The following is a 24,431-nucleotide window of genomic DNA, read 5'->3' as shown; positions in this document are numbered from 1 at the left end:
ATCTCTCCTCCTGGCTTGTTCCACCTGACTGCCTACCTGCTCTCTCCTCCTGGACTGATCCCCCTGACTGCCTACCTGCTCTCTCCTCCTGGCCTGATCCCCCTGACTGCCTACCTGCTCTTCCCTTCCGGCCTGATCCCCCTGACTGCCTAACTGCTCTCTCCTCCTGGCTGATCCCCCTGACTGCCTACCTGCTCTCTCCTTGGCCTGATCCCCCTGACTGCCTACCTGCTCTCTCTTCCTGGCCTGATCCCCCTGACTGCCTACCTGCTCTTCCCTTCTAGCCTGATCCCCCTGACTGCCTACCTGCTCTCTCATCCTGGCTGATCCCCCTGACTGCCTACCTGCTGTCTCCATCTGGACTGATCCCCCTGACTGCCTAACTGCTCTCTCCTCCTTGCCTGATCCACCTGACTGCCTACCTGCTCTCTCCTCCTGGCCTGATCCCCCTGACTGCCTACCTGCTCTCTCCTCCTGGACTGATCCCCCTGACTGCCTACCTGCTCTCTCTTCCTGGCCTGATCCCCCTGACTGCCTACCTGCTCTTCCCTTCTAGCCTGATCCCCCTGACTGCCTACCTGCTCTCTCATCCTGGCTGATCCCCCTGACTGCCTACCTGCTGTCTCCTCCTGGACTGATCCGCCTGACTGCCTAACTGCTCTCTCCTCCTGGCCTGATCCACCTGACTGCCTACCTGCTCTCTCCTCCTGGCCTGATCCCCCTGACTGCCTACCTGCTCTCTCCTCCTGGCCTGATCCCCCTGACTGCCTACCTGCTCTCTCTTCCTGGCCTGATCCCCCTGACTGCCTACCTGCTCTTCCCTTCTAGCCTGATCCCCCTGACTGCCTACCTGCTCTCTCATCCTGGCTGATCCCCCTGACTGCCTACCTGCTGTCTCCTCCTGGACTGATCCCCCTGACTGCCTAACTGCTCTCTCCTCCTGGCCTGATCCACCTGACTGCCTACCTGCTCTCTCCTCCTGGCCTGATCCCCCTGACTGCCTACCTGCTCTCTCCTCCTGGCCTGATCCCCTTGACTGCCTACATGCTCAGTCCTCCTGGCCTGATCCACCTGAATGCATACCTGCTCTCTCCTCCTGGCTGATCCTCCTGACTGCCTACCTGCTCTCTCCTCCTGGCCTGATCCCCCTGACTGCCTACCTGCTCTTCCCTTCTGGCCTGATCCCCCTGACTGCCTAACTGCTCTCTCCTCCTGGTTGATCCCCTTGACTGCCTACCTGCTCTCTCCTCCTGGCCTGATCCCCCTGACTGCCTACCTGCTCTCTCCTCCTGGCATGATCCCCCTGACTGCCTACCTGCTCTCTCCTCCTGGACTGATCCCCCTGACTGCCTACCTGCTCTTCCCTTCTGTCCTGATCCCGCTGACTGCCTAAATGATCTTCCATTCTACCCTGATCCCCCCGACTCCCTACCTGCTCTCTCCTCCTGGCCTGATCCCCCTGACTGCCTACCTGCTCTCTCCTCCTGGCCTGATCCCCCTGACTGCCTAGCTGCTCTTCCCTTCTGGCCTGATCCCACAGACTACCTAACTGCTCTTCTCTTCCGGCCTGATCCCCCTGACTGCCTACCTGCTCTCTCCTCCTGGCCTGATCCCCCTGACTGTCTACCTGCTCTCTCCTCCTGGCCTGATCCCCCTGACTGCCTAACTGCTCTTCCCTTCTGGCCTGATCCCACAGACTACCTAACTGCTCCTCCCTTCTGACCTGATCTTCCTGACTGCCTACCTGCTCTCTCCTCCTGGCCTCATCGCCAGACTACCTAACTGCTCTTCCCTTCTGACCTGATCTTCCTGACTGCCTAACTGCTCTCTCCATCGGGCCTGATCCCCCTTACTGCCTAACTGCATTTCCCTTCTGGCCTGATCCCCCTCACTGCCTAACTGCTCTTCCCTTCCTGCCTGATCCCACAGACTACCTAACTGCTCTTCCCTTCCAGCATGATCCCCCTGACTGCCTACCTGCTCTCTCCTCCTGGCCTGATCCCCCTGACTGCCTACCTGCTCTCTCCTCCTGGACTGATCCCCCTGACTGCCTACCTGCTCTCTCCTCCTGGCCTGATCCCCCTGACTGTCTACCTGCTCTCTCCTCCTGGCCTGATCCCCCTGACTGCCTACCTGCTCTCTCCTCCTGGCCTGATCTCCCTGACTGCCTACCTGCTCTCTCTTCCTAGCTGATCCCCCTGACTTCCTACCAGCTCTTCCTTTCCTGCCTGATCCCACAGACTACCTAACTGCTCTTCCCTTCCAGCATGATCCCCCTGACTGCCTACCTGCTCTTCCCTTCTGTCCTGATACCCCTGACTGCCTACCTGCTCTCTCCTCCTGGCCTGATTACCCTGACTGCCTACCTGCTCTCTCCTCCTAGCTGATCCCCCTGACTGCCTACCTGCTCTATCCTCCTGGCCTGATCACCCTGACTACCTAACAGCTCTTCCCTTCCTGCCTGATCCCATAGACTACCTAACTGCTCTTCCCTTCCAGCATGATCCCCCTGACTGCCTACCTGCTCTCTCCTCCTGGACTGATCCCCCTGACTTCCTACCTGCTCTCTCCTCCTGGCCATATCCCCCTGACTGCCTACCGGATCTCTCCTCCTGGCTTGATCCACCTGACTGCCTACCTGCTCTCTCCTCCTGGACTGATCCCCCTGACTGCCTACCTGCTCTCTACTCCTGGCCTGATCCCCCTGACTGCCTACCTGCTCTTCCCTTCAGGCCTGATCCCCCTGACTGCCTAACTGCTCTCTCCTCCTGGCTGATCCCCCCGACTGCCTACCTGCTCTCTCCTTGGAATGATCCCCCTGACTGCCTACCTGCTCTATCTTCCTGGCCTGATCCCCCTGACTGCCTACCTGCTCTTCCCTTCTAGCCTGATCCCCCTGACTGCCTACCTGCTCTCTCATACTGGCTGATCCCCCTGACTGCCTACCTGCTGTCTCCTCCTGGACTGATCCCCCTGACTGCCTAACTGCTCTCTCCTCCTGGCCTGATCCACCTGACTGCCTACCTGCTCTCTCCTCCTGGCCTGATCCCCCTGACTGCCTACCTGCTCTCTCTTCCTGGCCTGATCCCCCTGACTGCCTACCTGCTCTTCCCTTCTAGCCTGATCCCCCTGACTGCCTACCTGCTCTCTCATCCTGGCTGATCCCCCTGACTGCCTATCTGCTCTCTCCTCCTGGACTGATTCCCCTGACTGCCTAACTGCTCTCTCCTCCTGGCCTGATACACCTGACTGCCTACCTGCTCTTTCCTCCTGGCCTGATCCCCCTGACTGCCTACCTGCTCTCTCCTCCTGGCCTGATCCCCTTGACTGCCTACATGTTCAGTCCTCCTTGTCTGATCCACCTGAATGCCTACCTGCTCTCTCCTCCTGGCTGATCCTCCTGACTGCCTACCTGCTCTCTCCTCCTGGCCTGATCCCCCTGACTGCCTACCTGACTCTCCTCCTGGCCTGTTCCCCCTGACTGCTTACCTGCTCTTCCCTTCTGGCCTGATCCCCCTGACTGCCTAACTGCTCTCTCCTCCTGGTTGATCCCCTTGACTGCCTACCTGCTCTCTCCTCCTGGCCTGATCCCCCTGACTGCCTACCTGCTTTCTCCTCCTGGCATGATCCCCCTGACTGCCTACCTGCTCTCTACTACTGGACTGATCCCCCTGACTGCCTACCTGCTCTTCCCTTCTGTCCTGATCCCGCTGACTGCCTAACTGCTCTTCCATTCTACCCTGATCCCCCCGACTCCCTACCTGCTCTCTCCTCCTGGCCTGATCCCCCTGACTGCCTACCTGCTCTATCCTCCTGGCCTGATCCCCCTGACTGCCTAGCTGCTCTTCCCTTCTGGCCTGATCCCACAGACTACCTAACTGCTCTTCCCTTCCGGCCTGATCCCCCTGACTGCCGACCTGCTCTCTCCTCCTGGCCTGATCCCCCTGACTGCCTACCTCCTCTCTCCTCCTGACCTGATCCCCCTGACTGCCTACCTGCTCTCTCCTCCTGGCCTGATCTCCCTGACTGCCTACCTGCTCTCTCCTCCTGGCTGATCCCCCTGACTGCCTACCTGCTCTCTCCTCCTGGCTGATCCCCCTGACTGCCTACCTGCTCTCTCCTCCTGGCTGATCCCCCTGACTGCCTAACTGCTCTCTCCTCCTGGCTGATCCCCCCGACTGCCTACCTGCTCTCTCCTTGGAATGATCCCCCTGACTGCCTACCTGCTCTATCTTCCTGGCCTGATCCCCCTGACTGCCTACCTGCTCTTCCCTTCTAGCCTGATCCCCCTGACTGCCTACCTGCTCTCTCATACTGGCTGATCCCCCTGACTGCCTACCTGCTGTCTCCTCCTGGACTGATCCCCCTGACTGCCTAACTGCTCTCTCCTCCTGGCCTGTTCCACCTGACTGCCTACCTGCTCTCTCCTCCTGGCCTGATCCCCCTGACTGCCTACCTGCTCTCTCTTCCTGGCCTGATCCCCCTGACTGCCTACCTGCTCTTCCCTTCTAGCCTGATCCCCCTGACTGCCTACCTGCTCTCTCATCCTGGCTGATCCCCCTGACTGCCTATCTGCTCTCTCCTCCTGGACTGATTCCCCTGACTGCCTAACTGCTCTCTCCTCCTGGCCTGATACACCTGACTGCCTACCTGCTCTTTCCTCCTGGCCTGATCCCCCTGACTGCCTACCTGCTCTCTCCTCCTGGCCTGATCCCCTTGACTGCCTACATGTTCAGTCCTCCTTGTCTGATCCACCTGAATGCCTACCTGCTCTCTCCTCCTGGCTGATCCTCCTGACTGCCTACCTGCTCTCTCCTCCTGGCCTGATCCCCCTGACTGCCTACCTGACTCTCCTCCTGGCCTGTTCCCCCTGACTGCTTACCTGCTCTTCCCTTCTGGCCTGATCCCCCTGACTGCCTAACTGCTCTCTCCTCCTGGTTGATCCCCTTGACTGCCTACCTGCTCTCTCCTCCTGGCCTGATCCCCCTGACTGCCTACCTGCTTTCTCCTCCTGGCATGATCCCCCTGACTGCCTACCTGCTCTCTACTACTGGACTGATCCCCCTGACTGCCTACCTGCTCTTCCCTTCTGTCCTGATCCCGCTGACTGCCTAACTGCTCTTCCATTCTACCCTGATCCCCCCGACTCCCTACCTGCTCTCTCCTCCTGGCCTGATCCCCCTGACTGCCTACCTGCTCTATCCTCCTGGCCTGATCCCCCTGACTGCCTAGCTGCTCTTCCCTTCTGGCCTGATCCCACAGACTACCTAACTGCTCTTCCCTTCCGGCCTGATCCCCCTGACTGCCGACCTGCTCTCTCCTCCTGGCCTGATCCCCCTGACTGCCTACCTCCTCTCTCCTCCTGACCTGATCCCCCTGACTGCCTACCTGCTCTCTCCTCCTGGCCTGATCTCCCTGACTGCCTACCTGCTCTCTCCTCCTGGCTGATCCCCCTGACTGCCTACCTGCTCTCTCCTCCTGGCTGATCCCCCTGACTGCCTACCTGCTCTCTCCTCCTGGCTGATCCCCCTGACTGCCTACCTGCTCTCTCCTCCTGGCCTGATCCCCCTGACTGCCTACCTGCTCTCTCCTCCTGGCCTGATCCCCCTGACTGCCTACCAGCTCTCTCCTCCTGGCCTGATCCCCCTGACTGCCTACCTGCTCTCTCCTCCTGGCCTGATCCCCCGGACTGCCTACCTGCTCTCTCCTCCTGGCTGATCCCCCTGACTGCAAACCGGCTCTCTCCTCCTGGCCTGATCCCCCTGACTGTCTACCTGCTCTCTCCTCCTGGCCTGATCTTCCTGACTGCCTACCTGCTCTCTCTTCCTAGCTGATCCCCCTGACTTCCTACCTGCTCTTCCTTTCCTGCCTGATCCCACAGACTACCTAACTGCTCTTCCCTTCCAGCATGATCCCCCTGACTACCTACCTGCTCTTTCCTCCTGGCCTGATCCCCCTGACTGCCTACCAGCTCTCTCCTCCTGGCCTGATCACCGTGACTGCCTACCTGCTCTCTGCTCCTAGCTGATCCTCCTGACTGCCTACCTGCTCTATCCTCCTGGCCTGATCACCCTGACTGCCTAACTGCTCTTCCCTTCCTGCCTGATCCCACAGACTACCTAACTGCTCTTCCCTTCCAGCATGATCCCCCTGACTGCCTCCCTGCTCTTCCCTTCTGTCCTGATCCCCCTGACTGCCTACCTGCTCTCTCCTCCTGGCCTGATCACCCTGACTGCCTACCTGCTCTCTCCTCCTAGCTGATCCCCCTGACTGCCTACCTGCTCTATCCTCCTGGCCTGATCACCCTGACTGCCTAACTGCTCTTCCCTTCCTGCCTGATCCCATAGACTACCTAACTGCTCTTCCCTTCCAGCATGATCCCCCTGACTGCCTACCTGCTCTCTCCTCCTGGCCTGATCCCCCTCACTGCCTACTTGCTCTCTCCTCCTGGCCTGATCCCCCTGACTGCCTAACTGCTCTCTCCTCCTGGCCTGATCCCCCTGACTGCCTACCTGCTCTCTCCTCCTGGCCTGATCCTCCTGACTGCCTACCTGCTCTCTCCTCCTGGCCTGATCCCCCTGACTGCCTACCTGCTCTCTCCTCCTTGCCTGATCTCCCTGACTGCCTACCTGCTCTCTTCTCCTGGCTGATCCCCCTGACTGCCTACCTGCTCTCTCCTCCTGGCTGATCCCCCTGACTGCCTACCTGCTCTCTCCTCCTGGCCTGAAACCCCTGACTGCCTACCTGCTCTCTCCTCCTGGCCTGATCCCCATGACTGCCTACCTGCTCTCTCCTCCTGGCCTGATCCCCCTGACTGCCTACCTACTCTCTCCTCCTGGCTGATCCCCCTGACTGCCTACCTGCTCTCTCCTCCTAGCCTGATCCCCCTGACTGCCTACCTGCTCTCTCCTCCTGGCCTGATCTCCCTGACTGCCTACCTGCTCTCTCCTCCTGGCTGATCCCCCTGACTGCCTACCTGCTCTCTCCTCCTGGCCTGATCCCCCTGACTGCCTACCTGCTCTCTTCTCCTGGCCTGATCTCCCTGACTGCCTTCCTGCTCTCTCCTCCTGGCTGATCCCCCGACTGCCTACCTGCTCTCTCCTCCTGGCCTGAAATCCCTGACTGCCTACCTGCTCTCTCTTCCTGGCCTGATACCCCTGACTGCCTACCTGCTCTCTCCTCATGGCCTGATCCCCCTGACTGCCTAACTGCTCTCTCCTCCTGGACTGATCCCCCTGACTGCCTACCTGCTCTCTCCTCCTGGCCTGATCCCCCTGACTGCCTACCTGCTCTCTCCTCCTGGCCTGATCCCCCTGACTGCCTAACTGCTCTCTCCTCCTGGACTGATCCCCCTGACTGACTACCTGCTCTCTCCTCCTGGACTGATCCCCCTGACTGCCTACCTGCTCTTCCCTTCTGTCCTGTTCCCCCTGACTGCCTAACTGCTCTTCCATTCTAGCCTGATCCCCCGACTGCCTACCTGCTCTCTCCTCCTGGTCTGATCCCCCTGACTGCCTACCTGCTCTCTCCTCCTGGCCTGATCCCCCTGACTGCCTACCTGCTGTCTCCTCCTGGCTGATCCCCCTGACTGCCTACCTGCTCTCTCCTCCTGGCCTATCCCCCTGACTGCCTACCTGCTCTCTGATCCTAGCCTGATCCCCCTGATTGCCTACCTGCTCTCTTTCCCCCTGCCTGATCCACCTGACTGCCTTCCTGCTCTCTACTCCTGGCCTGATCCCCCTGACTGCCTACCTGCTCTCTCCTACTGGCCTGATCCACCTGAATGCCTACCTGCTCTCTCCTCCTGGCCTGATCCCCCTGACTGCCTACCTGCTCTCTCCTCCTGGACTGAATCCTCTGACTGCCTACCTGCTCTCTCCTCCTGGCCTGATCCCCCTGACTGCCTACCTGCTCTTCCCTTCCTGCCTAATCCCCCTGACTGCCTGCCTGCTCTCTCCTCCTGGCCTGATCCCACTGACTGCCTACCTGCTCTCTCCTCCTTGACTGAACCCCCTGACTGCCTACCTGCTCTCTCCTCCTGGCCTGATCCCCCTGACTGCCTACCTGCTCTTCCCTTCCTGCCTAATCCCCCTGACTGCCTACCTGCTCTCTCCTACTGGCCTGATCCCCCTGACTGCCTACCAGCTCTCTCCTCCTGGCCTGATCCTCTGACTGACTACCTGCTCTCTCCTCCTGGCCTGATCTCCCTGACTGCCTACCTGCTCTCTCCACCTAGCTGATCCCCCTGACTGCCTACCTGCTCTCTCCTCCTGGCCTGATCCCCCTGACTGCCTACCTGCTCTCTCCTCCTGGCCTGATCGCCCTGACTGCCTACCTGCTCTCTCCTCCTGGCCTGATACCCGTGACTGCCTTCCTGCTCTCTCCTCCTGGCCTAATCCCCCTGACTGCTACCTGCTCTCTCCTGCTGGACTGATCCCCCTGACTGCCTACCTGCTCTTCCCTTCTGTCCTGACCCCCCTGACTGCCTAACTGCTCTTCCATTCTAGTCTGATCCCCCCGACTGCCTACCTGCTCTCTCCTCCTGGCCTGATCCCCCTGACTGCCTACCTGCTCTTCCCTTCTGTCCTGATCCCCCTGAATGCCTAACTGCTCTTCCCTTCTAGCCTGATCCCCCTGACTGCCTACCTGCTCTCTCATCCTGGCCTGATCCCCCTGACTGCCTACCTGCTCTCTGATCCTAGCCTGATCCCCCTGATTGCCTACCTGCTCTCTTTCCCCCTGCCTGATCCACCTGACTGCCTTCCTGCTCTCTCCTCCTGGCCTGATCCCCCTGACTGCCTACCTGCTCTCTCCTACTGGCCTGATCCACCTGAATGCCTACCTGCTCTCTCCTCCTGGTCTGATCCCCCTGACTGCCTACCTGCTCTCTCCTCCTGGACTGAATCCTCTGACTGCCTACCTGCTCTCTCCTCCTGGCCTGATCCCCCTGACTGCCTACCTGCTCTTCCCTTCCTGCCTAATCCCCCTGACTGCCTGCCTGCTCTCTCCTCCTGGCCTGATCCCACTGACTGCCTACCTGCTCTCTCCTCCTTGACTGAACCCCCTGACTACCTACCTGCTCTCTCCTCCTGGCCTGATCCCCCTGACTGCCTACCTGCTCTTCCCTTCCTGCCTAATCCCCCTGACTGCCTACCTGCTCTCTCCTACTGGCCTGATCCCCCTGACTGCCTACCAGCTCTCTCCTCCTGGCCTGATCCTCTGACTGACTACCTGCTCTCTCCTCCTGGCCTGATCTCCCTGACTGCCTACCTGCTCTCTCCACCTAGCTGATCCCCCTGACTGCCTACCTGCTCTCTCCTCCTGGCCTGATCCCCCTGACTGCCTACCTGCTCTCTCCTCCTGGCCTGATCGCCCTGACTGCCTACCTGCTCTCTCCTCCTGGCCTGATACCCGTGACTGCCTTCCTGCTCTCTCCTCCTGGCCAAATCCCCCTGACTGCTACCTGCTCTCTCCTGCTGGACTGATCCCCCTGACTGCCTACCTGCTCTTCCCTTCTGTCCTGACCCCCCTGACTGCCTAACTGCTCTTCCATTCTAGTCTGATCCCCCCGACTGCCTACCTGCTCTCTCCTCCTGGCCTGATCCCCCTGACTGCCTACCTGCTCTTCCCTTCTGTCCTGATCCCCCTGAATGCCTAACTGCTCTTCCCTTCTAGCCTGATCCCCCTGACTGCCTACCTGCTCTCTCATCCTGGCCTGATCCCTCTGACTGCCTACCTGCTCTCTGCTCCTGGCCTGATCCCCCTGACTGCCTACCTGCTCTCTGCTCCTGGCCTGATCCCCCTGACTGCCTACCTGCTCTCTCCTCCTGGCCTGATCCCCCTGACTGCCTACCTGCTCTCTCCTCCTGGCCTGATCCCCCTGACTGCCTACCTGCTCTCTCCTCCTGGCCTGATCCCACTGACTCCCTAACTGCTCTTCCATTCCTGCCTGATCCCAATCAATACCTAACTGCTCTTCCCTTCCAGCATGATCCCCCTGACTGCCTACCTGCTCTCTCCTCCTGGCCTGATCCCCATGACTGCCTACCTGCTCTCTCCTCCTGGTCTGATCCCCCTGACTGCCTACCTGCTCTCTCCTCCTGGCCTGATCCCCCTGACTGCCTACCTGCTCTCTCCTCCTGGTATGATCCACCTACTCCCTACCTGCTCTCTCCTCCTGGCCTGATCCCCCTGACTGCCTACCTGCTCTCTCCTCCTGGCCTGATCCCCCTGACTGCCTACCTGCTCTCTCCTCCTGGCCTGATCCCACTGACTCCCTAACTGCTCTTCCATTGCTGCCTGATCCCAATCAATACCTAACTGCTCTTCCCTTCCAGCATGATCCCCCTGACTGCCTACCTGCTCTCTCCTCCTGGCCTGATCCCCATGACTGCCTACCTGCTCTCTCCTCCTGGTCTGATCCCCCTGACGGCCTACCTGCTCTCTCCTCCTGGCCTAATCCCCCTGACTGCCTACCTGCTCTCTCCTCCTGGTCTGATCCACCTACTCCCTACCTGCTCTCTCCTCCTGGCCTGATCCCCCTGACTGCCTACCTGCTCTCTCCTCCTGGCCTGATCCCCCTGACTGCCTACCTGCTCTTCCCTTCTGTCCTGATCCCCCTGACTGCCTAACTGCTCTCTCCTCCTGGCTGATCCCCTTGACTGCCTACCTGCTCTCTCCTCCTGGCTGATACCCCTGACTGCCTACCTGCTCTCTCCTCCTGGCCTGATCCGCCTGACTGCCTAACTGCTCTTCCCTTCTGGACTGATCCCACAGACTACCTAACTGCGCTTCCCTTCCGGCCTGATCCCCCTGACTGCCTACCTACTCTCTCCTCCTGGACTGATCCCACTGACTGCCTACCTGCTCTCTCCTCCTGGACTGATCCCCCTGACTGCCTAACTGCTCTCTCCTCCTGGCTTGATCCACCTGACTGCCTACCTGCTCTATCTTCCTGGTCTGATCCCCCTGACTGCCTACCTGCTCTCTCCTCCTGACCTGATCCCCCTGACTGCCTACCTGCTCTCTCCTCCTGACCTGATCCCCCTGACTGCCTAATTGCACTCTCCTCCTGGCCTGATCTCCCTGACTGCCTACCTGCTCTCTCCTCCTGGCCTGAACCCCTTACTGCCTACCTGCTCTCTCCTCCTTGCTTGATCCCCTTGACTGCCTACCTGCTCTCTCCTCCTGGACTGATCCCCCTGACTGCCTACCTGCTCTCTTTCCCCCTGCCTGATCCACCTGACTGCCTTCCTGCTCTCTCCTCCTGGCCTGATCCCCCTGACTGCCTACCTGCTCTCTCCTACTGGCCTGATCCACCTGAATGCCTACCTGCTCTCTCCTCCTGGTCTGATCCCCCTGACTGCCTACCTGCTCTCTCCTCCTGGACTGAATCCTCTGACTGCCTACCTGCTCTCTCCTCCTGGCCTGATCCCCCTGACTGCCTACCTGCTCTTCCCTTCCTGCCTAATCCCCCTGACTGCCTGCCTGCTCTCTCCTCCTGGCCTGATCCCACTGACTGCCTACCTGCTCTCTCCTCCTTGACTGAACCCCCTGACTACCTACCTGCTCTCTCCTCCTGGCCTGATCCCCCTGACTGCCTACCTGCTCTTCCCTTCCTGCCTAATCCCCCTGACTGCCTACCTGCTCTCTCCTACTGGCCTGATCCCCCTGACTGCCTACCAGCTCTCTCCTCCTGGCCTGATCCTCTGACTGACTACCTGCTCTCTCCTCCTGGCCTGATCTCCCTGACTGCCTACCTGCTCTCTCCACCTAGCTGATCCCCCTGACTGCCTACCTGCTCTCTCCTCCTGGCCTGATCCCCCTGACTGCCTACCTGCTCTCTCCTCCTGGCCTGATCGCCCTGACTGCCTACCTGCTCTCTCCTCCTGGCCTGATACCCGTGACTGCCTTCCTGCTCTCTCCTCCTGGCCAAATCCCCCTGACTGCTACCTGCTCTCTCCTGCTGGACTGATCCCCCTGACTGCCTACCTGCTCTTCCCTTCTGTCCTGACCCCCCTGACTGCCTAACTGCTCTTCCATTCTAGTCTGATCCCCCCGACTGCCTACCTGCTCTCTCCTCCTGGCTTGATCCCCCTGACTGCCTACCTGCTCTTCCCTTCTGTCCTGATCCCCCTGAATGCCTAACTGCTCTTCCCTTCTAGCCTGATCCCCCTGACTGCCTACCTGCTCTCTCATCCTGGCCTGATCCCTCTGACTGCCTACCTGCTCTCTGCTCCTGGCCTGATCCCCCTGACTGCCTACCTGCTCTCTGCTCCTGGCCTGATCCCCCTGACTGCCTACCTGCTCTCTCCTCCTGGCCTGATCCCCCTGACTGCCTACCTGCTCTCTCCTCCTGTCCTGATCCCCCTGACTGCCTACCTGCTCTCTCCTCCTGGCCTGATCCCACTGACTCCCTAACTGCTCTTCCATTCCTGCCTGATCCCAATCAATACCTAACTGCTCTTCCCTTCCAGCATGATCCCCCTGACTGCCTACCTGCTCTCTCCTCCTGGCCTGATCCCCATGACTGCCTACCTGCTCTCTCCTCCTGGTCTGATCCCCCTGACTGCCTACCTGCTCTCTCCTCCTGGCCTGATCCCCCTGACTGCCTACCTGCTCTCTCCTCCTGGTATGATCCACCTACTCCCTACCTGCTCTCTCCTCCTGGCCTGATCCCCCTGACTGCCTACCTGCTCTCTCCTCCTGGCCTGATCCCCCTGACTGCCTACCTGCTCTCTCCTCCTGGCCTGATCCCACTGACTCCCTAACTGCTCTTCCATTGCTGCCTGATCCCAATCAATACCTAACTGCTCTTCCCTTCCAGCATGATCCCCCTGACTGCCTACCTGCTCTCTCCTCCTGGCCTGATCCCCATGACTGCCTACCTGCTCTCTCCTCCTGGTCTGATCCCCCTGACGGCCTACCTGCTCTCTCCTCCTGGCCTAATCCCCCTGACTGCCTACCTGCTCTCTCCTCCTGGTCTTATCCACCTACTCCCTACCTGCTCTCTCCTCCTGGCCTGATCCCCCTGACTGCCTACCTGCTCTCTCCTCCTGGCCTGATCCCCCTGACTGCCTACCTGCTCTTCCCTTCTGTCCTGATCCCCCTGACTGCCTAACTGCTCTCTCCTCCTGGCTGATCCCCTTGACTGCCTACCTGCTCTCTCCTCCTGGCTGATACCCCTGACTGCCTACCTGCTCTCTCCTCCTGGCCTGATCCGCCTGACTGCCTAACTGCTCTTCCCTTCTGGACTGATCCCACAGACTACCTAACTGCGCTTCCCTTCCGGCCTGATCCCCCTGACTGCCTACCTACTCTCTCCTCCTGGACTGATCCCACTGACTGCCTACCTGCTCTCTCCTCCTGGACTGATCCCCCTGACTGCCTAACTGCTCTCTCCTCCTGGCTTGATCCACCTGACTGCCTACCTGCTCTATCTTCCTGGTCTGATCCCCCTGACTGCCTACCTGCTCTCTCCTCCTGACCTGATCCCCCTGACTGCCTACCTGCTCTCTCCTCCTGACCTGATCCCCCTGACTGCCTAATTGCACTCTCCTCCTGGCCTGATCCCTGACTGCCTACCTGCTCTCTCCTCCTGGCCTGAACCCCTTACTGCCTACCTGCTCTCTCCTCCTTGCTTGATCCCCTTGACTGCCTACCTGCTCTCTCCTCCTGGACTGATCCCCCTGACTGCCTACCTGCTCTCTCCTCCTGACCTGATCCCCCTGACTGCCTAACTGCTCTCTCCTCCTGGCCTGATCCCCCTGACTACCTACCTGCTCTTCCCTTCCTGCCTAATCCCCCTGACTGCCTACCTGCTCTCTCCTCCAGGCCTGATCCCACTGACTGCCTACCTGCTCTCTCCTCCTTGACTGAACCCCCTGACTGCCTACCTGCTCTTCCTTTCTGACCTGATCCCCCTGACTGCCTAACTGCTCTCTCCCCCTGGCTGATCCCCCTGACTGCCTACCTGCTCTCTCCTCCTGGCCTGATCCCCCTGACTGCCTACCTGCTCTCTCCTCCTGGCCTGATCCCCCTGACTGCCTAACTGCTCTTCCCTTCTGGCCTGATCCCACAGACTACCTAACTGCTCTTCCCTTCCGGCCTGATCCCCCTGACTGCCTACCTGCTCTCTCCTCCTGGCCTGATCCGCCTGACTGCCTACCTGCTCTCTCCTCTTGGACTGATCCCCCTGACTGCCTACCTGCTCTCTCCTTCTGGACTGATCCCCCTGTCTGCCTACCTGACTCTCCTCCTGGCCTGATCCCCCTGACTGCCTACCTTCTCTTCCCTTCCGGCCTGATCCCCCTGACTGCCTAACTGCTCTCTCCTCCTGGCTGATCCCCTTGACTGCCTACCTGCTCTCTCCTCCTGGCCTGATCCCCCTGACTGCCTAACTGCTCTTCCCTTCTGGCCTGATCCCCCTGACTGGCTACCTGCTCTCTCCTCCTGGCCTGATCCCCCTGACTGCCTACCTGTTCTCACCTCCTGACCTGATCCCCCTGACTACCTAACTGCTCTTCCCTTCTGACCTGATCTTCCTGACTGCCTACCTGCTCTCTCCTCCTGGCCTCATCGCCAGACTACCTAACTGCTCTTCCCTTCTGACCTGATCTTCCTGACTGCCTAACTGCTCTCTCCTCCAAGCCTGATCCCCCTTGCTGCCTAACTGCTTTTCCCTTCTGGCCTGATCCCCCTGACTGCCTACCTTCTCTCTCCTCCTGGCCTGATCCCCTGACTGACTACCTGCTCTGTCCTCCTGGACTGATCCCTATGACTGCCTAACTGCTCTCTCCTCCTGGTCTGATCCCCCTGACTGCCTACCTGCTCTCCCCTCCTGGCCTGATCCCGCTGACTGCCTACCTGCTCTCTCCTCCTGGCCTGATCCCCCTGACTGCCTACCTGCTCTCTCCTCCTGGACTGATCCCCCTGACTGCCTACATGCTCTTCCCTTTTGTCCTGATCCCCCTGAATGCCTAACTGCTCTTCCCTTCTAGCCTGATCCCCCTGACTGCCTACCTGCTCTCTCATCCTGGCCTGATCCCCCTGACTGCGTACCTGCTATCTCCTGGCCTGATCCCCCTGACTGCCTACCTGCTCTCTCCTCCTGGCCTGATCCCCCTGACTGCCTACCTACTCTCTCCTCCTGGCTGATCCCCCTGACTGCCTACCTGCTCTCTCCTCCTGGCCTATCCCCCTGACTGCCTACCTGCTCTCTGATCCTAGCCTGATCCCCCTGACTGCCTACCTGCTCTCTTTCCCCCTGCCTGATCCACCTGACTGCCTACCTGCTCTCTCCTCCTGGCCTGATCCCCCTGACTGCGTACCTGCTCTCTCCTACTGGCCTGATCCCCCTGAATGCCTACCTGCTCTCTCCTCCTGGCCTGATCCCACTGACTGCCTACCTGCTCTCTCCTCCTGGACTGAACCCCCTGACTGCCTACCTGCTCTCTCCTCCTGGCCTGATCCCCCTGACTGCCTACCTGCTCTTCCCTTCCTGCCTAATCCCCCTGACTGCCTACCTGCTCTCTCCTCCTGGCCTGATCCCACTGACTGCCTACCTGCTCTCTCCTCCTTGACTGAACCCCCTGACTGCCTACCTGCTCTTCCTTTCTGGCCTGATCCCCCTGACTGCCTAACTGCTCTCTCCCCCTGGCTGATCCCCCTGACTGCCTACCTGCTCTCTCCTCCTGGCCTGATTTCCCTGACTGCCTACCTTCTCTCTCCTCCTGGCCTGATCCCCCTGACTGCCTACCTGCTCGCTCCTCCTGGACTGATCCCCCTGACTGCCTACCTGCTTGCTCCTCTTGGCCTGATCCCCCTGACTGCCTACCTACTCTTCCCTTCCGGCCTGATCCCCTGACTGCCTAACTGCTCTCTCCTCCTGGCTAATCCCCTGATTGCCTACCTGCTCTCTCCTCCTTGCCTGATCGCCGTGACTGCCTACCTACTCTGTCCTCCTGGCCTGATCCCCGGGACTGCCTACATGCTCTCTCCTCCTGGACTGATCCCACTGACTGCCTACCTGACTCTCCTCCTGGCCTGAACCCATGACTGCCTACCTGCTCTTCCCTTCCGCCCTGATCCCCGGCACTGCCTACCTGCTCTCTCCTCCTGGCTGATCCCCTGACTGCCTACCTGCTCTCTCCTCCTGGCCTGATCCCCCTGACTGCCTACCTGCTCTCTCCTCCTGGCCTGATCCCCCTGACTGCCTACCTGCTCTCTCCTCCTGGCCTTATCCCCCTGACTGCCTAACTGCTCTTTCCTTCTGGCCTGATCCCCCTGACTGGCTACCTGCTCTCTCCTCCTGACCTGATCCCCCTGACTGCCTACCTGCTCTCTCCTCCTGACCTGATCCTTCTGACTGCCTAATTGCACTCTCCTCCTGGCCTGATCTCCCTGACTGCCTACCTGCTCTCTCCTCCTGGCCTGAACCCCTTACTGCCTACCTGCTCTCTCCTCCTTGCCTGATCCTCTTGACTGCCTACCTGCTCTCTCCTCCTGGACTGATCCACCTGACTGCCTACCTGCTCTCTCCTCCTGACCTGATCCCCCTGACTGCCTAACTGCTCTCTCCTCCTGGCCTGAACCCCTGACTGCCTACCTGCTCTCTCCTCCTGGCCTGAACCCCTGACTGCCTACCTGCTCTCTCCTCCTGGCCTGATCCCCCTGACTGCCTACCTGCTCTCTCCTCCTGGCCTGATCCCACTGACTGGCTAACTGCTCTTCCCTTCTGGCCTGATCCCACAGACTACCTAACTGCTCTTCCCTTCCGGCCTGATCCCCCTGACTGCCTACCTGCTCTCTCCTTCTGGACTGATCCCCCTGTCTGCCTACCTGACTCTCCTCCTGACCTGATCGCCCTGACTGCCTACCTTCTCTTCCCTTCCGGCCTGATCCCCCTGACTGCCTAACTGCTCTCTCCTCCTGGCTGATCCCCTTGACTGCCTACCTGCTCTCTCCTCCTGGCCTGATCCCCCTGACTGCCTAACTGCTCTTCCCTTCTGGCCTGATCCCCCTGACTGGCTACCTGCTCTCTCCTCCTGGCCTGATCCCCCTGACTGCCTACCTGCTCTCTCCTCCTGACCTGATCCCCCTGACTGCCTAACTGCTCTTCCCTTCTGGCCTGATCCCACAGACTACCTAACTGCTCTTCCCTTCTGACCTGATCTTCCTGACTGCCTACCTGCTCTCTCCTCCTGGCCTCATCGCCAGACTACCTAACTGCTCTTCCCTTCTGACCTGATCTTCCTGACTGCCTAACTGCTCTCTCCTCCAGGCCTGATCCCCCTTGCTGCCTAACTGCTTTTCCCTTCTGGCCTGATCCCCCTGACTGCCTACCTGCTCTCTCCTCCTGGCCTGATCCCACTGACTGGCTAACTGCTCTTCCCTTCTGGCCTGATCCCACAGACTACCTAACTGCTCTTCCCTTCCGGCCTGATCCCCCTGACTGCCTACCTGCTCTCTCCTTCTGGACTGATCCCCCTGTCTGCCTACCTGACTCTCCTCCTGACCTGATCGCCCTGACTGCCTACCTTCTCTTCCCTTCCGGCCTGATCCCCCTGACTGCCTAACTGCTCTCTCCTCCTGGCTGATCCCCTTGACTGCCTACCTGCTCTCTCCTCCTGGCCTGATCCCCCTGACTGCCTACTGCTCTTCCCTTCTGGCCTGATCCCCCTGACTGGCTACCTGCTCTCTCCTCCTGGCCTGATCCCCCTGACTGCCTACCTGCTCTCTCCTCCTGACCTGATCCCCCTGACTGCCTAACTGCTCTTCCCTTCTGGCCTGATCCCACAGACTACCTAACTGCTCTTCCCTTCTGACCTGATCTTCCTGACTGCCTACCTGCTCTCTCCTCCTGGCCTCATCGCCAGACTACCTAACTGCTCTTCCCTTCTGACCTGATCTTCCTGACTGCCTAACTGCTCTCTCCTCCAGGCCTGATCCCCCTTGCTGCCTAACTGCTTTTCCCTTCTGGCCAGATCCCCCTGACTGTCTACCTTCTCTCTCCTCCTGGCCTGATCCCCTGACTGACTACATGCTCTCTCCTCCTGGACTGATCCCTGTGACTGCCTAACTGCTCGCTCCTCCTGGCCTGATCCCCCTGACTGGCTACCTGCTCTCTCCTCCTGGACTGATCCCCCTTACTGCCTACATGCTCTTCCCTTCTGTCCAGATCCCCCTGAATGCCTAATTGCTCTTCCCGTCTAGCCTGATCCCCTGACTGCCTACCTGCTCTCTCATCCTGGCCTGATCCCCCTGACTGCTTACCTGCTATCTCCTGGCCTGATCCCCCTGACTGCCTACCTGCTCTCTCCTCCTGGCCTGATCCCCCTGACTGCCTACCTGCTCTCTCCTCCTGGCTGATCCCCCTGACTGCCTACTTGCTCTCTCCTCCTGGCCTATCCCCCTGACTGCCTACCTGCTCTCTGATCCTAGCCTGATCCCCCTGACTGCCTACCTGCTCTCATTCCCCCTGCCTGATCCACCTGACTGCCTACCTGCTCTCTCCTCCTGGCCTGATCCCCCTGACTGCCTACCTGCTCTCTCCTACTGGCCTGATCCCCCTGAATGCCTACCTGCTCTCTCCTCCTGGCCTGATCCCCCTGACTGCCTACCTGCTCTCTCCTCCTGGACTGAATCCTCTGACTGCCTACCTGCTCTCTCCTCCTGACCTGATCCCCCTGACTGCCTACCTGCTCTTCCCTTCCTGCCTAATCCCCCTGACTGCCTGCCTGCTCTCTCCTCCTGGCCTGATCCCACTGACTGCCTACCTGCTCTCTCCTCCTTGACTGAACCCCCTGACTGCCTACCTGCTCTCTCCTCCTGGCCTGATCCCTCTGACTGCCTACCTGCTCTTCCCTTCTGCCTAATCCCCCTGACTGCCTACCTGCTCTCTCCTACTGGCCTGATCCCCCTGACTGCCTACCAGCTCTCTCCTCCTGGCCTGATCCTCTGACTGACTACCTGCTCTCTCCTCCTGGCCTAATCTCCCTGACTGCCTACCTGCTCTCTCCACCTAGCTGATCCCCCTGACTGCCTACCTGCTCTCTCCTCCTGGCCTGATCCCCCTGACTGCCTACCTGCTCTCTCCTCCTGGCCTGATCCCCCTGACTGCCTACCTGCTCTCTCCTCCTGGCCTTATCCCCCTGACTGCCTAACTGCTCTTTCCTTCTGGCCTGATCCCCCTGACTGGCTACCTGCTCTCTCCTCCTGACCTGATCCCCCTGACTGCCTACCTGCTCTCTCCTCCTGACCTGATCCTTCTGACTGCCTAATTGCACTCTCCTCCTGGCCTGATCTCCCTGACTGCCTACCTGCTCTCTCCTCCTGGCCTGAACCCCTTACTGCCTACCTGCTCTCTCCTCCTTGCCTGATCCTCTTGACTGCCTACCTGCTCTCTCCTCCTGGACTGATCCACCTGACTGCCTACCTGCTCTCTCCTCCTGACCTGATCCCCCTGACTGCCTAACTGCTCTCTCCTCCTGGCCTGAACCCCTGACTGCCTACCTGCTCTCTCCTCCTGGCCTGAACCCCTGACTGCCTACCTGCTCTCTCCTCCTGGCCTGATCCCCCTGACTGCCTACCTGCTCTCTCCTCCTGGCCTGATCCCACTGACTGGCTAACTGCTCTTCCCTTCTGGCCTGATCCCACAGACTACCTAACTGCTCTTCCCTTCCGGCCTGATCCCCCTGACTGCCTACCTGCTCTCTCCTTCTGGACTGATCCCCCTGTCTGCCTACCTGACTCTCCTCCTGACCTGATCGCCCTGACTGCCTACCTTCTCTTCCCTTCCGGCCTGATCCCCCTGACTGCCTAACTGCTCTCTCCTCCTGGCTGATCCCCTTGACTGCCTACCTGCTCTCTCCTCCTGGCCTGATCCCCCTGACTGCCTAACTGCTCTTCCCTTCTGGCCTGATCCCCCTGACTGGCTACCTGCTCTCTCCTCCTGGCCTGATCCCCCTGACTGCCTACCTGCTCTCTCCTCCTGACCTGATCCCCCTGACTGCCTAACTGCTCTTCCCTTCTGGCCTGATCCCACAGACTACCTAACTGCTCTTCCCTTCTGACCTGATCTTCCTGACTGCCTACCTGCTCTCTCCTCCTGGCCTCATCGCCAGACTACCTAACTGCTCTTCCCTTCTGACCTGATCTTCCTGACTCCCTACTGCTCTCTCCTCCAGGCCTGATCCCCCTTGCTGCCTAACTGCTTTTCCCTTCTGGCCTGATCCCCCTGACTGCCTACCTGCTCTCTCCTCCTGGCCTGATCCCACTGACTGGCTAACTGCTCTTCCCTTCTGGCCTGATCCCACAGACTACCTAACTGCTCTTCCCTTCCGGCCTGATCCCCCTGACTGCCTACCTGCTCTCTCCTTCTGGACTGATCCCCCTGTCTGCCTACCTGACTCTCCTCCTGACCTGATCGCCCTGACTGCCTACCTTCTCTTCCCTTCCGGCCTGATCCCCCTGACTGCCTAACTGCTCTCTCCTCCTGGCTGATCCCCTTGACTGCCTACCTGCTCTCTCCTCCTGGCCTGATCCCCCTGACTGCCTACTGCTCTTCCCTTCTGGCCTGATCCCCCTGACTGGCTACCTGCTCTCTCCTCCTGGCCTGATCCCCCTGACTGCCTACCTGCTCTCTCCTCCTGACCTGATCCCCCTGACTGCCTAACTGCTCTTCCCTTCTGGCCTGATCCCACAGACTACCTAACTGCTCTTCCCTTCTGACCTGATCTTCCTGACTGCCTACCTGCTCTCTCCTCCTGGCCTCATCGCCAGACTACCTAACTGCTCTTCCCTTCTGACCTGATCTTCCTGACTGCCTAACTGCTCTCTCCTCCAGGCCTGATCCCCCTTGCTGCCTAACTGCTTTTCCCTTCTGGCCAGATCCCCCTGACTGTCTACCTTCTCTCTCCTCCTGGCCTGATCCCCTGACTGACTACATGCTCTCTCCTCCTGGACTGATCCCTGTGACTGCCTAACTGCTCGCTCCTCCTGGCCTGATCCCCCTGACTGCCTACCTGCTCCCTCCTCCTGGCCTGATGCAGCTGACTGCCTACCTGCTCTCTCCTCCTGGCCTGATCCCCCTGACTGGCTACCTGCTCTCTCCTCCTGGACTGATCCCCCTTACTGCCTACATGCTCTTCCCTTCTGTCCAGATCCCCCTGAATGCCTAATTGCTCTTCCCGTCTAGCCTGATCCCCTGACTGCCTACCTGCTCTCTCATCCTGGCCTGATCCCCCTGACTGCGTACCTGCTATCTCCTGGCCTGATCCCCCTGACTGCCTACCTGCTCTCTCCTCCTGGCCTGATCCCCCTGACTGCCTACCTGCTCTCTCCTCCTGGCTGATCCCCCTGACTGCCTACTTGCTCTCTCCTCCTGGCCTATCCCCCTGACTGCCTACCTGCTCTCTGATCCTAGCCTGATCCCCCTGACTGCCTACCTGCTCTCATTCCCCCTGCCTGATCCACCTGACTGCCTACCTGCTCTCTCCTCCTGGCCTGATCCCCCTGACTGCCTACCTGCTCTCTCCTACTGGCCTGATCCCCCTGAATGCCTACCTGCTCTCTCCTCCTGGCCTGATCCCCCTGACTGCCTACCTGCTCTCTCCTCCTGGACTGAATCCTCTGACTGCCTACCTGCTCTCTCCTCCTGACCTGATCCCCCTGCCTGCCTACCTGCTCTTCCCTTCCTGCCTAATCCCCCTGACTGCCTGCCTGCTCTCTCCTCCTGGCCTGATCCCACTGACTGCCTACCTGCTCTCTCCTCCTTGACTGAACCCCCTGACTGCCTACCTGCTCTCTCCTCCTGGCCTGATCCCTCTGACTGCCTACCTGCTCTTCCCTTCTGCCTAATCCCCCTGACTGCCTACCTGCTCTCTCCTACTGGCCTGATCCCCCTGACTGCCTACCAGCTCTCTCCTCCTGGCCTGATCCTCTGACTGACTACCTGCTCTCTCCTCCTGGCCTGATCTCCCTGACTGCCTACCTGCTCTCTCCACCTAGCTGATCCCCCTGACTGCCTACCTGCTCTCTCCTCCTGGCCTGATCCCCCTGACTGCCTACCTGCTCTCTCCTCCTGGCCTGATCGCCCTGACTGCCTACCTGCTCTCTCCTCCTGGACTGATCCCCCTGACTGCCTACTGGCTCTCTCCTCCTGGACTGATACACCTGACTACTTACCTGCTCTCTCCTCCTGGCCTGATCCCCCTGACTGCCTACCTGCTCTCTCCTCCTGGCCTGATCGCCGTGACTGCCTACCTGCTCCTCCTCATGGACTGATCCCCTGACTGCCTACCTGCTCTCTCCTCCTGGCCTGATTTCCCTGACTGACTACCTTCTCTCTCCTCCTGGCCTGATCCCCCTGACTGCCTACCTGCTCGCTCCTCCTGGACTGATCCCCCTGACTGCCTACCTGCTTGCTCCTCTTGGCCTGATCCCCCTGACTGCCTACCTGCTCTTCCCTTCCGGCCTGATCCCCTGACTGCCTAACTGCTCTCTCCTCCTGGCTAATCCCCTGATTGCCTACCTGCTCTCTCCTCCTTGCCTGATCGCCGTGACTGCCTACCTACTCTGTCCTCCTGGCCTGATCCCCGGGACTGCCTACATGCTCTCTCCTCCTGGACTGATCCCACTGACTGCCTACCTGACTCTCCTCCTGGCCTGAACCCATGACTGCCTACCTGCTCTTCCCTTCCGCCCTGATCCCCCGCACTGCCTACCTGCTCTCTCCTCCTGGCTGATCCCCTGACTGCCTACCTGCTCTCTCCTCCTGGCCTGATCCCCCTGACTGCCTACCTGCTCTCTCTTCCTGGCCTGATCCCCCTGACTGCCTACCTGCTCTCTCCTCCTGGCCTTATCCCCCTGACTGCCTAACTGCTCTTTCCTTCTGGCCTGATCCCCCTGACTGGCTACCTGCTCTCTCCTCCTGACTTGATCCCCCTGACTGCCTACCTGCTCTCTCCTCCTGACCTGATCCTTCTGACTGCCTAATTGCACTCTCCTCCTGGCCTGATCTCCCTGACTGCCTACCTGCTCTCTCCTCCTGGCCTGAACCCCTTACTGCCTACCTGCTCTCTCCTCCTTGCCTGATCCTCTTGACTGCCTACCTGCTCTCTCCTCCTGGACTGATCCCCCTGACTGCCTACCTGCTCTCTCCTCCTGACCTGATCCCCCTGACTGCCTAACTGCTCTCTCCTCCTGGCCTGAACCCCTGACTGCCTACCTGCTCTCTCCTCCTGGCCTGAACCCCTGACTGCCTACCTGCTCTCTCCTCCTGGCCTGATCCCCCTGACTGCCTACCTGCTCTCTCCTCCAGGCCTGATCCCACTGACTGGCTAACTGCTCTTCCCTTCTGGCCTTATCCCACAGACTACCTAACTGCTCTTCCCTTCCGGCCTGATCCCCCTGACTGCCTACCTGCTCTCTCCTTCTGGACTGATCCCCCTGTCTGCCTACCTGACTCTCCTCCTGGCCTGATCCCCCTGACTGCCTACCTTCTCTTCCCTTCCGGCCTGATCCCCCTGACTGCCTAACTGCTCTCTCCTCCTGGCTGATCCCCTTGACTGCCTACCTGCTCTCTCCTCCTGGCCTGATCCCCCTGACTGCCTAACTGCTCTTCCCTTCTGGCCTGATCCCCCTGACTGGCTACCTGCTCTCTCCTCCTGGCCTGATCCCCCTGACTGCCTACCTGCTCTCTCCTCCTGACCTGATCCCCCTGACTGCCTAACTGCTCTTCCCTTCTGGCCTGATCCCACAGACTACCTAACTGCTCTTCCCTTCTGACCTGATCTTCCTGACTGCCTACCTGCTCTCTCCTCCTGGCCTCATCGCCAGACTACCTAACTGCTCTTCCCTTCTGACCTGATCTTCCTGACTGCCTAACTGCTCTCTCCTCCAGGCCTGATCCCCCTTGCTGCCTAACTGCTTTTCCCTTCTGGCCTGATCCCCCTGACTGCCTACCTTCTCTCTCCTCCTGGCCTGATCCCCTGACTGACTACCTGCTCTCTCCTCCTGGACTGATCCCTGTGACTGCCTAACTGCTCTCTCCTCCTGGCCTGATCCCCCTGACTGCCTACCTGCTCTCTCCTCCTGGCCTGATGCCGATGACTGCCTACCTGCTCTCTCCTCCTGGCCTGATCCCCCTGACTGGCTACCTGCTCTCTCCTCCTGGACTGATCCCCCTGACTGCCTACATGCTCTTCCCTTCTGTCCAGATCCCCCTGAATGCCTAACTGCTCTTCCCGTCTAGCCTGATCCCCTGACTGCCTACGTGCTCTCTCATCCTGGCCTGATCCCCCTGACTGTGTACCTGCTATCTCCTGGCCTGATCCCCCTGACTGCCTACCTGCTCTCTCCTCCTGGCCTGATCCCCCTGACTGCCTACCTGCTCTCTCCTCCTGGCTGATCCCCCTGACTTCCTACCTGCT

This window comes from Cnephaeus nilssonii, assembly GCF_951640355.1.
Source record: "Cnephaeus nilssonii genome assembly, chromosome: Y".
NCBI lineage: Eukaryota > Metazoa > Chordata > Mammalia > Chiroptera > Vespertilionidae > Cnephaeus > Cnephaeus nilssonii.
This window is presented reverse-complemented; position numbering follows the sequence as displayed.